We start from the raw sequence: 12,600 nt of genomic DNA, 5'->3' as shown, positions 1-12,600 counted from the left end.
CACCCAGGTGCCCCACTACCTGGATTTTTAAACAAAATCTGAGTCTTTATCTTTTAATAAAATAGTCTAATCTTATCACTTAAAAATTTTTATTTCCAAATACTTTTAGATTTTTAGAGGAGTGTGATGATAGTACAGAGAGTTCCTATATACTCTTCACTTAGCTTCCTCTGATATAAATGAACATCTTTCAGAGATCATGATGATCTTTCAGAGCATCTTTCTGAACATCTTTCAGAGAGCATGATGATCAGAAGCATGAAATTGATGTTTAGGCAATATTAAAAAGATGACATTAAATAATTTAAGAAACTAACATTGCCATAATATTATTAATTAACCAGCAGAGTTTATTTAGCTTTCACCAGTTTTTCCATTAATGTCCCTTTTCTGTCCCCGGATCCAATCCAGGATCCCACATTGCGTTGACTCATCTATCTCCTTAGTCTCCTGCAATCTGTCAGAGTTTCTCCTACTCCTTGGACTAGAGTGAATTGGGTCTTCCAAAAAGATATGGCCACTCTCTAACCCTTGATGCCTGTGAATATGATCTTATTTGGAAAAAGAGTCTTTACAGATGTAATTAAAGATCTTAGGATAAGATCATTTGGGATTTAGGGTGGACCTGAAGTCCAATGACTGCTGTCCTGATAGGAGAAAGGAAAGGAAGATTTGAGACATAGAAACAGAAGGAAGAAAGCCACCTGAAGACAGAGGCTGGGATTGGAGTGATGCAGACACAAGCCAAGCAATACCAGGAGCACCAGATGCTGGAAGAAGCCAGGCGGGATTCTTCCTACGGCCTTTGGAAGGAGGTGACCCTGCTGACACTTTGATTTCAGACTTTGGGCTTCCAAAATTATAAAAGATTGAATACGTGCTATTTTAAGCCACATATGTTGTGGCAGCTCTGAAAAACGAATACAAAGATCTTGACAACTTTGAAGAGTGCGACCAGATGCTTTGCAAAACGTCCATTAGTTTGGGTTTGTCTGATGTTTTCTTATGATTGTCCTGGGGTTATGGATTTGGGGGAGGAATACCAGACTGGTGAAAGACACATCATATCAGAGGGTGCATGATATCAACATGACTGGTGATGTCGACCATGATCACTTAGTTAATTAAGGTGGTGTCTGTAAAGTTACTCTTTTTCTTTTTCCATGCTCTGTTTATTAAAAGCAAGTCACTGAGTCAAACCATGTTCAAGGGATCCACCTTGTATAACTCTGCATTCTACTCTGAATCTTGGAGCTGACACACATTCTTTTTCAAGGGGGTGCCTGAGCCTGGGTGGCTCAGTCAGTTGAGCGTCTGACTCTTGATTTTGGCTCAGGTTATGATCTCAGTGTTATGGGTTTGAGCCCCATGTCAGGCTCCCTGCTGAGTGTGGAGCCTGCTTAAGATTCTCTCTCTCCCTCTCCCTCTGCCCCTGTACCCCACTTGCACATGTGCCTGCACATGTACTTTCTGTCTCTAAAATAAAATATAAAACAAAGAAAAAAAGAAACATTCCTGGAATGTTTTCAAAAGTTGTTAATAGCCTAGGCTTAAAAAAAAAATTCTTTTAATTCCAGTTAGTAGAAATTTCACAGGGTACATTCATTTACCACAATGAAATAAAACTATAAATTAATAATTAAAGAACAAATAACATATAAAAAACTGAGAATTCAAGATACTGTCTTTTTGTCAATGAGGAAATAAAAATGCAATTATTGGTTATTTAAATAAATAACTATAACGTCAAGAATATATATCAAACATTAAGGAAGGAGGTCAAATTACAGATAGGAAGAAATTAATAATGGTAAATTTTTGTATTCTTTAACCAAGAAAAGAAAGGCAAAAATAAATTCAGTAGCCAACTCAACAATTTAGGAAAGGAACAAAATAAACTTAAGGGGAGTAAGAATTACCAGATAATATTTTGAAAAGCACAATTTGATAAATTATAAAACTGAGGCGAAGAACTAATAAAGAAACCCTAGAGCTAATTCTTTGGTTTGGAGCAGAGCCCAAAGTTTAGATGACACATACTTGGTTGTAGAAGTCATCTGGATGAACTATATTGCAGCTTCAGCAGGAATCTACACCAGGAGCCAAACCTTGGCAGAGCTGGAGGTTCAGCCTTAGCCTCACATTGGACAGTTACAAGTTTCAGAAGAATCAGCTTTGAGCACTGACTCCATTGTGGGTGGCAAGTGAGAGCAGACAAAGACACCTCCTTTGAGTATCCAGATTTTCACATCAAACCAGACCTCCTGTTTGGGCACAGTGGTGGTTGTAATTCAGTAAGTTCTAGTAGCCATAGAAGAGTCTTCTAGGCTCAGTGGGGCATGTCTGGGCTCTGGTTCCATGCAGAAGTAAGAGTAACCAATAAAACTCTTTAATGTGAGTACACCCCCAGCACAGTCAAGACACAGAAGGGGAAAGACCCCATAGAGATAAAAAGATTGGAATTTTGCTAATGTTGGAAGAGGGGTTTAAGTATGGTACTTTGAGATATGATCAGGGAGCCATTATTTGCCCCATAACAGGCCAGTCAAATTACGTAAGAACAATTCATTAGAAGCTGTGACCCATTTCTGATTAAGTTACATGTTTTATCTTGCTTTGTGAAATAGACTTTTTAATGATGCTGAAATCATAAAAACATTTTCCTATTTGACCAAGGTTTTATTCTCCTATATCACTTAAGATAGTTCATTCCAAATATAAACTTTTTAGAGTTATCTTATTAATTTCTTTTTTTCCAAGTTAAGGCAATCTAACAAATATTACATAAATGAGACAAAACAATGCATCTTTGACTGACTGTTAGCATGCTGTTTAATGGTGAAAAAAATGGAGGTATAAGTTGAGTATATCTGCTATTAGTTTTGTATTTTATATTTCTCCTAATGTTCTAGCCAATACAATTGGCAGGGGAGGGGGAAGAGATGGAATATAAATGATGTAATAAAGAAAGCAACATGGTTAAATTTGTACATTTTATTATCTCTATAAGAATGACTTCACTTTGGATATAAGTTCTGAGTTCCAGAGTCTCTGGGTCATTTTTCACTTCTGACCAGCTGGCTACAGATTTAGCAGTTCCCACTGCCCCTACAGATTCAATAATTCACTAGAACAACTGAACTCAGCAAAGCATTATTACTATAACAGTTTTATTATAACAATGGGATGCAAAGCAGAAATAGCCAAAGGGAGATGCATAAGGCAAGTTTTGGGAGGGTCCCAAACATGAAGCTTTCTTTGTCCTTTCTCAGTAGAGTTAATACCTTTGCTTTTCTCAATAGTCAAAATTGTCACCCTCGTGACATTGACGTGGACTATTGCCAACCAGAGGAGATTACCTGAGTTTTGGTGTCCCTGGTTTTTATTGGGGTTTCATTATATAGGGATGATTAATTAAATCACTGGTCATGTGACTCAGTCTCTAGCCTCCTGGCTGTTAACATGTGACTTATAGACCCAACTGTCTAATCACACAGTTAATCTTTCTGGCATAACTTGCTCTGGTCCTGAGTCACATCATTAAGATAAATTATCAGGTGTGGCCTGAGAGGACCACTACCAATAACAAAGATGCTCAATCACTTAAAAAACACCTCCCAGGAAACTGGGGCAGGGGCCAGCCAAATTCTTTATTATACACCTGCCTGTCTAGTACAAAACAGCAACCTTCCCCCATCTCAACTTTCTATTGATGGTTCTTCTTCCCTCATATTATTCTGTTCCCTTCTTAAGAGTTTTCATCATTATTCGTATTGTGTACTTATGTATTTATTGTTTCTCTTCACCACTGGATGTAAACTTTGTGAAGTCAGGCACTTTAATTGCTTTCTCCCCATAGTTTATCTCTATGCCTAGAAAAGTCTATCACATAGGAGGTGCTCAATAATACTTGTTAGATAGATAGATAGATAGATAGATAAATGGCATAGAGTTGAAATGGGGTGTGCTATTGATAATGCTCTTAGTTAAGGGGGCCGAGCCATGATTTTTATTGTCTGATTTGAATCTTGTGGACCAAAGCAACACCAGGAAAGAGGATGATGAAAGCCTAATTTGAACATCTGGGTAGCAGTGATTTAACTGTAAGGTTTGGCATACGTTCGCTCTAATTTGGTTGTACTTCCTGATATTCTTGATTGGTTATTTTGGATATCTGGATAAGTTAATGGATGTATGTGTCTCTTGATATGAAAGTTCCTTGGAAAATTTGACTTTAGGTTAAAATTTATTCGTTGATGTTCTAGAAGGATCAGTCGCCGGAGGTTTGGTTTAAACTGTTCAGTTACATCAGAAGTGCAGTTGGGAGGAGGTCCAGAAAGATATTCTAATAATGGGCAAGGGCTTGTAACAGGATATTGTCTGCTCCTCTCTGGTGCCTCTTGGGGTTATGAAGTCACTAAAACTTCTGAAGACCCTGCAAGCCAGCCCTGCATGCTCCCTACATCTCTTCCTGACCCCAGTGGGCCGAGGCGCATAGGGCAAGCCAAAGTTCGGTATGAGTCACTTGGGTTATCCACAAGGCAGACAAAACTGCAAATGGGAACCTGTGTGACAAGCTTCCAAGCAGCGATTTCGAGCCTTGCAGAGGGCAGGCTTGGCACTAGCACAGCACAGGGATGGTGGCCTCTCTCCGCGGACCTCTTGGCATCCTGGTGCTGAGTGAACACATTTTCGCTTACTTGACTCTTCCAGGGACGTGACTCAAAGGCTGCGTGTTCGGAACCACAAGCCTCAGAGCTGAGCAAGAGGCGAGAGGTCTCTGCTTTATGTTGGAAAGAAAGGGCAGTTCTTTCCCCAAAGGTGTACCCCTTGTTTGTCTTCGTAACATTATCTTACTTCTTGTGCTTTTAACTTTTAAAACTTGTCCTTAAGTCTTGAGTTAGTGCATAAGACTATTTAGGAATGTAGGCCGAGTATAAAGAATAATGACACAGCACATACCCACGAACACCCCTCCCCTCGATCTAATTTGAGGGAGAGGGACGGCATTACCGTTACCTTGGAAGCCTTCCATTTGCCCCTCCATGGACCCTTCCATCCCCCTCAGGGGTGCACAATTATAGCGAGCTCTGTGTTATCATTCCCTTGCTTTGAGTCATAGTTTTACCGCATATTAAGGTATTTCTAAAATAGAATATATGTGTTGTTTAGTTTCGCATGTTTTTGAACTTTATGTAAATAGGATTTGCTTGGCAGGCTCAACATTGTTTTCCAGAGAGTCATGCATGTTGTTGTGTATGGCTGTGATTAATTTGCTTTTCTTTTAGTGACGTTTAGTATTCTGCTAAGTAAACATATCACAATTTATTTATCTATGCTTCTATTGGCAAAGATTCAGATTGTTTCTAGTTTTTTTGCTGTTCCAAACACTGCTGCTATGAGCATTCTTGTACATGTTTCTGGATGCCCATAGGCAAGAATTTCTTTGGGGTCTATACCTAAAAGTGGTAGTGTTGGATCGCAGGAAATTCATATCTTCAGGTTATTGGACAATGCTGAATTGTTATGCCAATTCATGCCTGCCCTGGCCATGTACTGTTACTCTGTACCCCGCTCCAACACCCAATACTAGACTTTTTCAACTGCCAATAGGTTGCATATAACATGATCTATCGCTATGATTTAAATATGCATTTTTCTTATTAATAATGAAGTTAATATCTCTTCCTGTCTAGATTCGCCATCCAGGGTTCCTCTTCTAGAAACATACCTGTATCTACTTTTCTACTTCTTATTCATCTTTTTCTTGTTGATATGTAGGAATTCTTTATGAAATTTTTTAAATGAACTTTTATCCACTTTATGTGTTGCATATATCTCTACTAGTTTGTGGCTTATCTTTCTGCTGTATTTTTGGTGTCTATGGATAAAAGGACACTCTTATCTTTAATGTAGAGAAATTTATTAATATTTTGCTTTATGGCTAGAGCTTTTTCTGTAAAGTTTAGCAAATCCTTCCCTCTGTCAATAGTCCTGAAGTTATTGTTCTATATTATCTTCTAAGGCTTTTTATTTTGCCTTCTTTATTTAGGTTTTTAACATACATGAAATTGTTTTTTAAATATATGGTATAAGGCAGGGTGTGTGGTGGTATTTTCCCATTTCTTTGTATTCCATATGGCTACCTAATTATTTTAACATCACTTATGGAAGAAGCCCATCTTTCCCCCAGAGACTTGGAAGGCAGTCTATATCCTATTTCAGTCACCTATAGATGTGTGGATCTATCTGCGGGCTTTCTATTTTATTCCACTGATATATTTGTATATCCCAGTACTCACATTGCATTGTCTTAACTACTATGTCTTTATGATAATTATGGTAGGTCAAGTTCACCCATTTTGTTGTTCTACGGCAGTAATTTGGCTATTCTTGACCCTTTCAAGAAGGGTCTGAGATTTTACCCTACTTGAAAGCTGTAAAGTTGCCTGCTGCAGTTTCGTGGTTGACGACAGAAGACATGAGCCCCCTGGCTAAGACACAAAGGACTTTGTTAGCCACAGCACAGCAAGTAGTTTGCACCGGAGCATGTCTGTGTCAGGGTTCCTTGTCCATGAGCTTCACAGGGCAGTGCATGTCCATGAGCTTCCCAGAGGGAAGCTTGCACACACGGTGGGGTGTATTACATAGTAGGGTGTAAGCTTATAGAACTCAAATATTTTATAATAGGCAGTAAACATGCCTACTTTTTGCTCTCCAAAGAGACACTATCACTATTTTCCAAGACTGCTTATCATACAAACATCCTTGCAAAAAAAAGTTGAGAACAAAGAGGAGTCAGTGCTTCTACTCATAAGATGTATAGAACCATCAAGGATGCATGGAGAATTGTCTTCCAACTGGCCCCTTGATCTTGAATGCATATTATAAATTTAGCTTGTTATGTCCACACATACACATGCACACACTTGGCCTGCTGGGAATTTGTTTTGAATCGCTTTGAATCTATAGATTGAGGGAGAGCTCACATTCTTTTAGTAACACGTCCTCTAATTCATAGCCATGGTTTCTCTGCATTTACTTAGTCTACATTAATGTCTCTCAATAAAGTTTCCAGAGCAGTATAGCACATATTTTGCTTAATATATTACTTGGTAAGATCATATCCTATCTTGGCTCAAATTCCTGCAGTGTCTCCCTCTTTTACCCAGGATAATACCTGAAGTTCTAACACTGGCCTACAGGACTCCTCACAATCTGGTCCCCGATTGCCTCTTTGCTCTCATCTCCTTCTGCTCTCTGTTTCACTTATTTTCCTCAGCCACACTGACTTCCATGCTGTACTTTTATTTTATTTATTTATTTATTTACTTTTAATTTTTTTATTTTTGAAAGAGACAGAGTGTGAGCAGAGGAGGGGCAGAGCGAAAGGGAGACACAGAATCTGAAGCAGGCTCCAGGCTCTGAGCTGTTAGCACAGAGCCTGACATGGGACTCGAACTCATGAACTGGGAGATCATGAAGTGAGCCAAAGTCAGATGCTTAACTGATTGAACCACCCCGGTGCCCTCCACGCTGTACTTTTAATTTGTCCAGACACACTTCTGTCTTAGCATGTAGCACTATTTCCTTTGCCCATAATGCTTTTTTTTCCCAGAAATATTGGCATGGCTAACTGCTTAATCTCTTTCAGTCTTTGTTCAAATGTCACCTTTCAATGACGCCTATCCTACATACCTGTTAATAATTGCAAACTGCCTCTTCCCTCCTGTCACTCTTGATTTCCCTTACCCTGCTCTGCATTTTCCCCTTAGTATTTGTCATTTTCTATTTGGTAGGATAGTATTACATGCCTATAGTAGGACAGTATACTATCCTACCAAATTTCCCACCGTTCATTTATGTATTTGTTCATTTATATTTTAATTGTATTGATTGTTTATCTCTGCCTCCTTTAACTAAAATATTAGCTACACGAGGCAAGGATCTTTGCATTTCTATTTGCTGATGGATTTCAAGTGTGTGCAATAGTGCTATGCATGTAGAAACTGCTTAAGAAACATTACTTAAATTAAGTAATTTTTTTCCAAATTTTGTCGTATATTTTCCGGGTATATAAACACTATTTCAAAATAAAGTTTCTGGGGGTGCCTGGTGGCTCATTAGGTTGGTCATCTGACTCTTGATTTTGGCTCAGGTCATGACCTCACAATTTGTGGTATCGAGTTCCATGTCGGACTCCCTGCTGATAGCACAGAACCTGCTTGGGATTCTCTCTCTCCCTCTTTTTCTTCCCTCCCTTCTTGTGTATGTGCGTGTGTGCTCTCTCTCTCTCAAAATAAATTAGTAAGCATTTAAAAAAGAAACCCAAACAAAATAAAGTTTCTATATGTTTGTTGATATATAGAAATGCAGCTCATATTTGATAGCCAATTTTGTATGCAGGGACCTTTCTAAATACCCTGATTCCCATAAATTATCTACAGATTTGTTTGTATTTTTACACAGAAAACTATGTCATTTGGGCATAAGGATAGTTTTTTTTTTTTTTCTTCCCTTTTTCCTTTCGAATCTTTATATTTAATTTTTTTTTCTTTACTAACTTTCAGTACAATGTTTCTAGAAGTTTTGATGACAGACATTTGTCTTATTTCTTGTCTTAAGAGGAATGTTTTCATTGTTTTACATGATACAGTAGTTTTTATTTTCAGATAATCTTAGATTAGTTTCTTTTAATTCTAAGTCTTCTGAGAATACTTGTTTATTATGATGAATATTTAACTTTATTATGTTTATTTATTACTATTTTTGCTACTATTGAGGTATAAGATTGTTGTCTGTTGATTTTTCAATGTGGCAAATTACGTTATTAATTTCCTAGTATCAGACCATTTGCATTACTAGGAAAAATCCAACATAGTCGTGCTGTATTCAATCTTTTCAACACTTTGCTCAGTTCATTTGCTATCAGTTTGTTAAGGCATTTTGCACCTGTAATCTGTATTCATAACAGAGATTGCCTTGTATTTTTCTTTTCCCATACAATCCTTGTCAGGTTTTGGAGTTGAGTTACTCATATTCTCCTGAAATGCATTGGAGAGTACTCCGCTCTTCCCTCCTCCCCAACCTATACATTTGAATAGTTATGTAAGATTAGAATAATCTGTATTTTCGATGTTTGTTAAATCTCAGTATAAAAACCACCTCGGTCTGGAATTTTCTTGTGTAAAGTTTTTAAACTTCTGAACCATTTCCGTTACTGGTTGTAGAATTATTCAGGCTCTATATTTCTTCTTGGGTGATCTTTGGTAGGTTATTTCTTAGGAAATTTGGGAGCACCTGGGTGGCTCAGTCAGTTGGGAGCCTGACTTCGGCTCGGGTCATGATCTTGTGGTTTGTGAGTTCGAGCCCCACGTCGGGCTCTGTGCTGACAGCTCAGAGCCTGGAGCCCGCTTCAGATTCTGTTTCTGTCTCTCTGCCCCTCCCTTGCTCGCTCTCTGTCTCTCTTCCAAATATAAACAGTAAAACAAAAAGAAATTAAAAAAAAAAAGAAATTCAACTTAAGCTTTCAAATTCATTGATATAAAGGTGTTCACAATATCATTTTATGAACATCTTTAAATCTATGGCATCTGTAGCTCGGCATCCTTTTTTTCTTTTTAGCATTGCTTGCGAATTATCTCCTTTTTTTTAGTGTTTCTTTTTTTTAATTAATTAATTTAAAAAATTGGAGTGTACTTGACACACAATGTTACATTAGTTTCAGATGCGTAACTCAGCAGCTTGACAAGTTTGTACATTATGCTTTGTTCACCGCAAGTGCAGCTACCCTCTGTCCTGTTATGTTGCTGTTACAGTATCATTGACTGTCTTCCTGACGCGGTGCCTTTTATTCCTGTGACTTATTCATCCTGGAACTGGAAGCCTGGGCCACCCCCTCCCCTTCTGTGTTGTCCAGTTCCCTACCCCGACCCCTCTGGCAACCTTCGGTTTGTTCTCTGTAGTTCTAGATCTAATTCTGCTTTTTGTTTGTTTATCCATTTGTTTTTGGTTTTGTTTTTTAAGCTTTTTTTTTTTTTTACTTTTTTCAAATGTTTATTTATTTATTTATTTATTTACTTATTTATAAGAGAGAGAAAGAGAGGGAGGGGCAGAGAGAGACAGTGAGAGAATCCTAAGTGCTGTCAGCACAGAGCCAGATGCAGGGCCCGATCTCACGAGCCCTGAGATCTTGACCTGAGCCGAAATCAAGAGTTGAACACTTAACTAAGTCACCGAGGAGCTCCTGTTTTTGTTTTTGTTTAGATTCCACTTATTTATTTTTATTTATGGTCAATTCTATCTAAAGTTTGTCGATTTTATGCCTTTCCAAAGAACCAAGTTTTGACTTTGTTTGTTGAGTCTTACTATTGCACATTTTTTTCCTATTTTATTAACTTCTGATATTGTCAATAATACTTCTTTCTTCCTACTTATTTTGGATGTTTTATGCTTTTCCTCATTTTTAAAGTTGAATTTTTGACTCAATTTTTAGCTTTTCTTCTTTGATGAATAGAACATTTCAGACAATAATATTTCTTTTATCCTTTGCTGTAGCCACTACTCAGGTTTTGCTACGTACTGCTTTCCTTATTGCACAGTTTCAAATGCATTCCACTTTCATCATGAATTCTTCTTTGGTTCATTTGTTATTTAAAAATATGCTGCCTAATTTCAAAACAAATGCAGCTATCTTGTTTTATTTGGAAGGGAATATTTGTTCTCTTAATGAAATTGAAGTTAGAAAAATGTGTGTTTCATAATGCCAATCATTTGAAATTTTTTGAGATCTGACTTCTGTCTTAGCATATGATCAGTATTTGCAAATGTCCCATAAGTACTTTAGAATAATATGTATTCTGAAGTGTTATACATATGTTCACTAAAATAAGCTTGTTGGGGCGCCTGGGTGGCTCAGTCGGTTAAGCGTCCAACTTCAGCTTAGGTCATGATCTCACAGTTCATGAGTTCGAGCCCCGCGTCAGGCTCTGTGCTGACAGCTCAGGGCCTGGAGCCTGCTTCACATTCTGTGTCTCCCTCTCTCTCTGCTCCTTCCCTGCTCATGCTCTGTCTCTCTCTGTCTCAAACATAAATAAACATTAAAAAAAATTTTTTTTAAATTAAAAAAAATAAAATAAGCTGGTTAATTTTGTTGAATGTTTTTATATCCTTAGCTGCTTTATCTGTAAGTCATTGAAAAATATGTGTTAAAATCTTTAACTAGAACAGTAAGGTTATTAAATTCTCCTGTAATTTGTATAACTTTTCTGTAATATATTCTGAGAGGTGTATATGATCTAGAATTGTTGTATCTTCCTAGTGAATTTAATTTCCTATCCTGAAATAGTGACTAGACAATTCTCGGAAACATGGGATTCATCAGCTCCCAAAAGTCAGTTACATGGCACTGTATCCAGTTTGTGACTCGCAGGTTTCTTTGTCTCTCGATCACAGGGATAGGGCAGTATCTAAGCCTTGATCTTTGATGGGTGTCCTCATTTCATGGCTTCAGGGTACTTTGAAATTTCTACTGCTCTGGTAGTACACATCATGTGAACATCAATAAAATGGCCTCAAAATAAAGAAAATTATTGTAATTGCTTTCCAATAAGGCCTGGTAAATGTTGCATTTTTACAAATGACGAGAATCAGTGTCCTCATTTTTTTGTTGTTGTTGTTATGGCTATTTAGGGGTATCCCATCTGAAAACATTAGAATGGATTAGTTATCCTCTTGTGGCATCAGGATTTAAAAAGTACGCGTAGGAGTTTTTGGGTTTTGTTTGTTTGTTTGTTTTTTACTGAATGGTAGTTTCATACCGTCACATACAATATTTGGAGACTATTTTTCTCTGAGATCTTTTTCCTTCACTGGAGACTGCATTGCTGTATCTGTACTGGCCAGTGAGTGGAGGCTGTGGGCCCTTGAACTTAACAGGGTCAAGGAAAATTGGAATTGAGAGTCAAAAGAATAAGACATTACCTCTTGAGCTGGAAAGGTAGAAATATGGGAGATGAGGCTAACATTTTGGCTCAGCCATCTTCTGGCATGAGTAAGGAAAGAGCCATCTGCGAGATGGAAAGAGGAGAGAAGCAGAATTTAAATGTTTATTTATTTATTTATTTATTTTGAGAGAGTGAGAGAGAGAGAGAGAGAGCAGGGGAGGGGCTGAGAGAGAAAGAATCCCAAGCAGGCTCTGTGCTGTAGAGCAGAGCCTGTCTTGGGTTCTTGATCTCATGAACTGTGAGATCATGACCTGAGCTAAAATCAAAAGTCAAATGCTTAACAGACTGAGCCACCCAGACGCCCCTAAAGAATATTAAAAAAAAAAATGTTTATTGAAGAGAGAGAAGCAGAATTTAAAGAGGAGCAGAGAAGAACTAATACGTGGGTTCCAGGAGAGAGGAGACTTGGGTCTTGATCTCAATACGGTTCCTGGTTCCAGTGTCTTTGATTTTCTTGCCCTAAGATTATTTTAGATACTCCAATATCCTTGCAGTAAACCTCCCTTTCTGGCGTAAGCTTGTGTGAGTGGATTTCTGCCCTTGCTGATCTGAAATGTTACTGTGCACATCAACTGTGGAACAGTTTTTAGAGCAG

General features: G+C 37.9%; 1 protein-coding gene across 1 annotated transcript in view; it reads left to right on the top strand.

Moving 5' to 3' along the window:
• Nucleotides 1–12,600, top strand: part of GKN2 (gastrokine 2) — a 47,485-nt gene that overhangs the window by 5,319 nt on the left and 29,566 nt on the right. The window lies entirely within an intron of this gene.

Source organism: Panthera tigris, chromosome A3 (assembly GCF_018350195.1).
Source record: "Panthera tigris isolate Pti1 chromosome A3, P.tigris_Pti1_mat1.1, whole genome shotgun sequence".
NCBI classification, from domain to species: Eukaryota; Metazoa; Chordata; class Mammalia; order Carnivora; family Felidae; genus Panthera; species Panthera tigris.
This window is presented reverse-complemented; position numbering and strand designations above follow the sequence as displayed.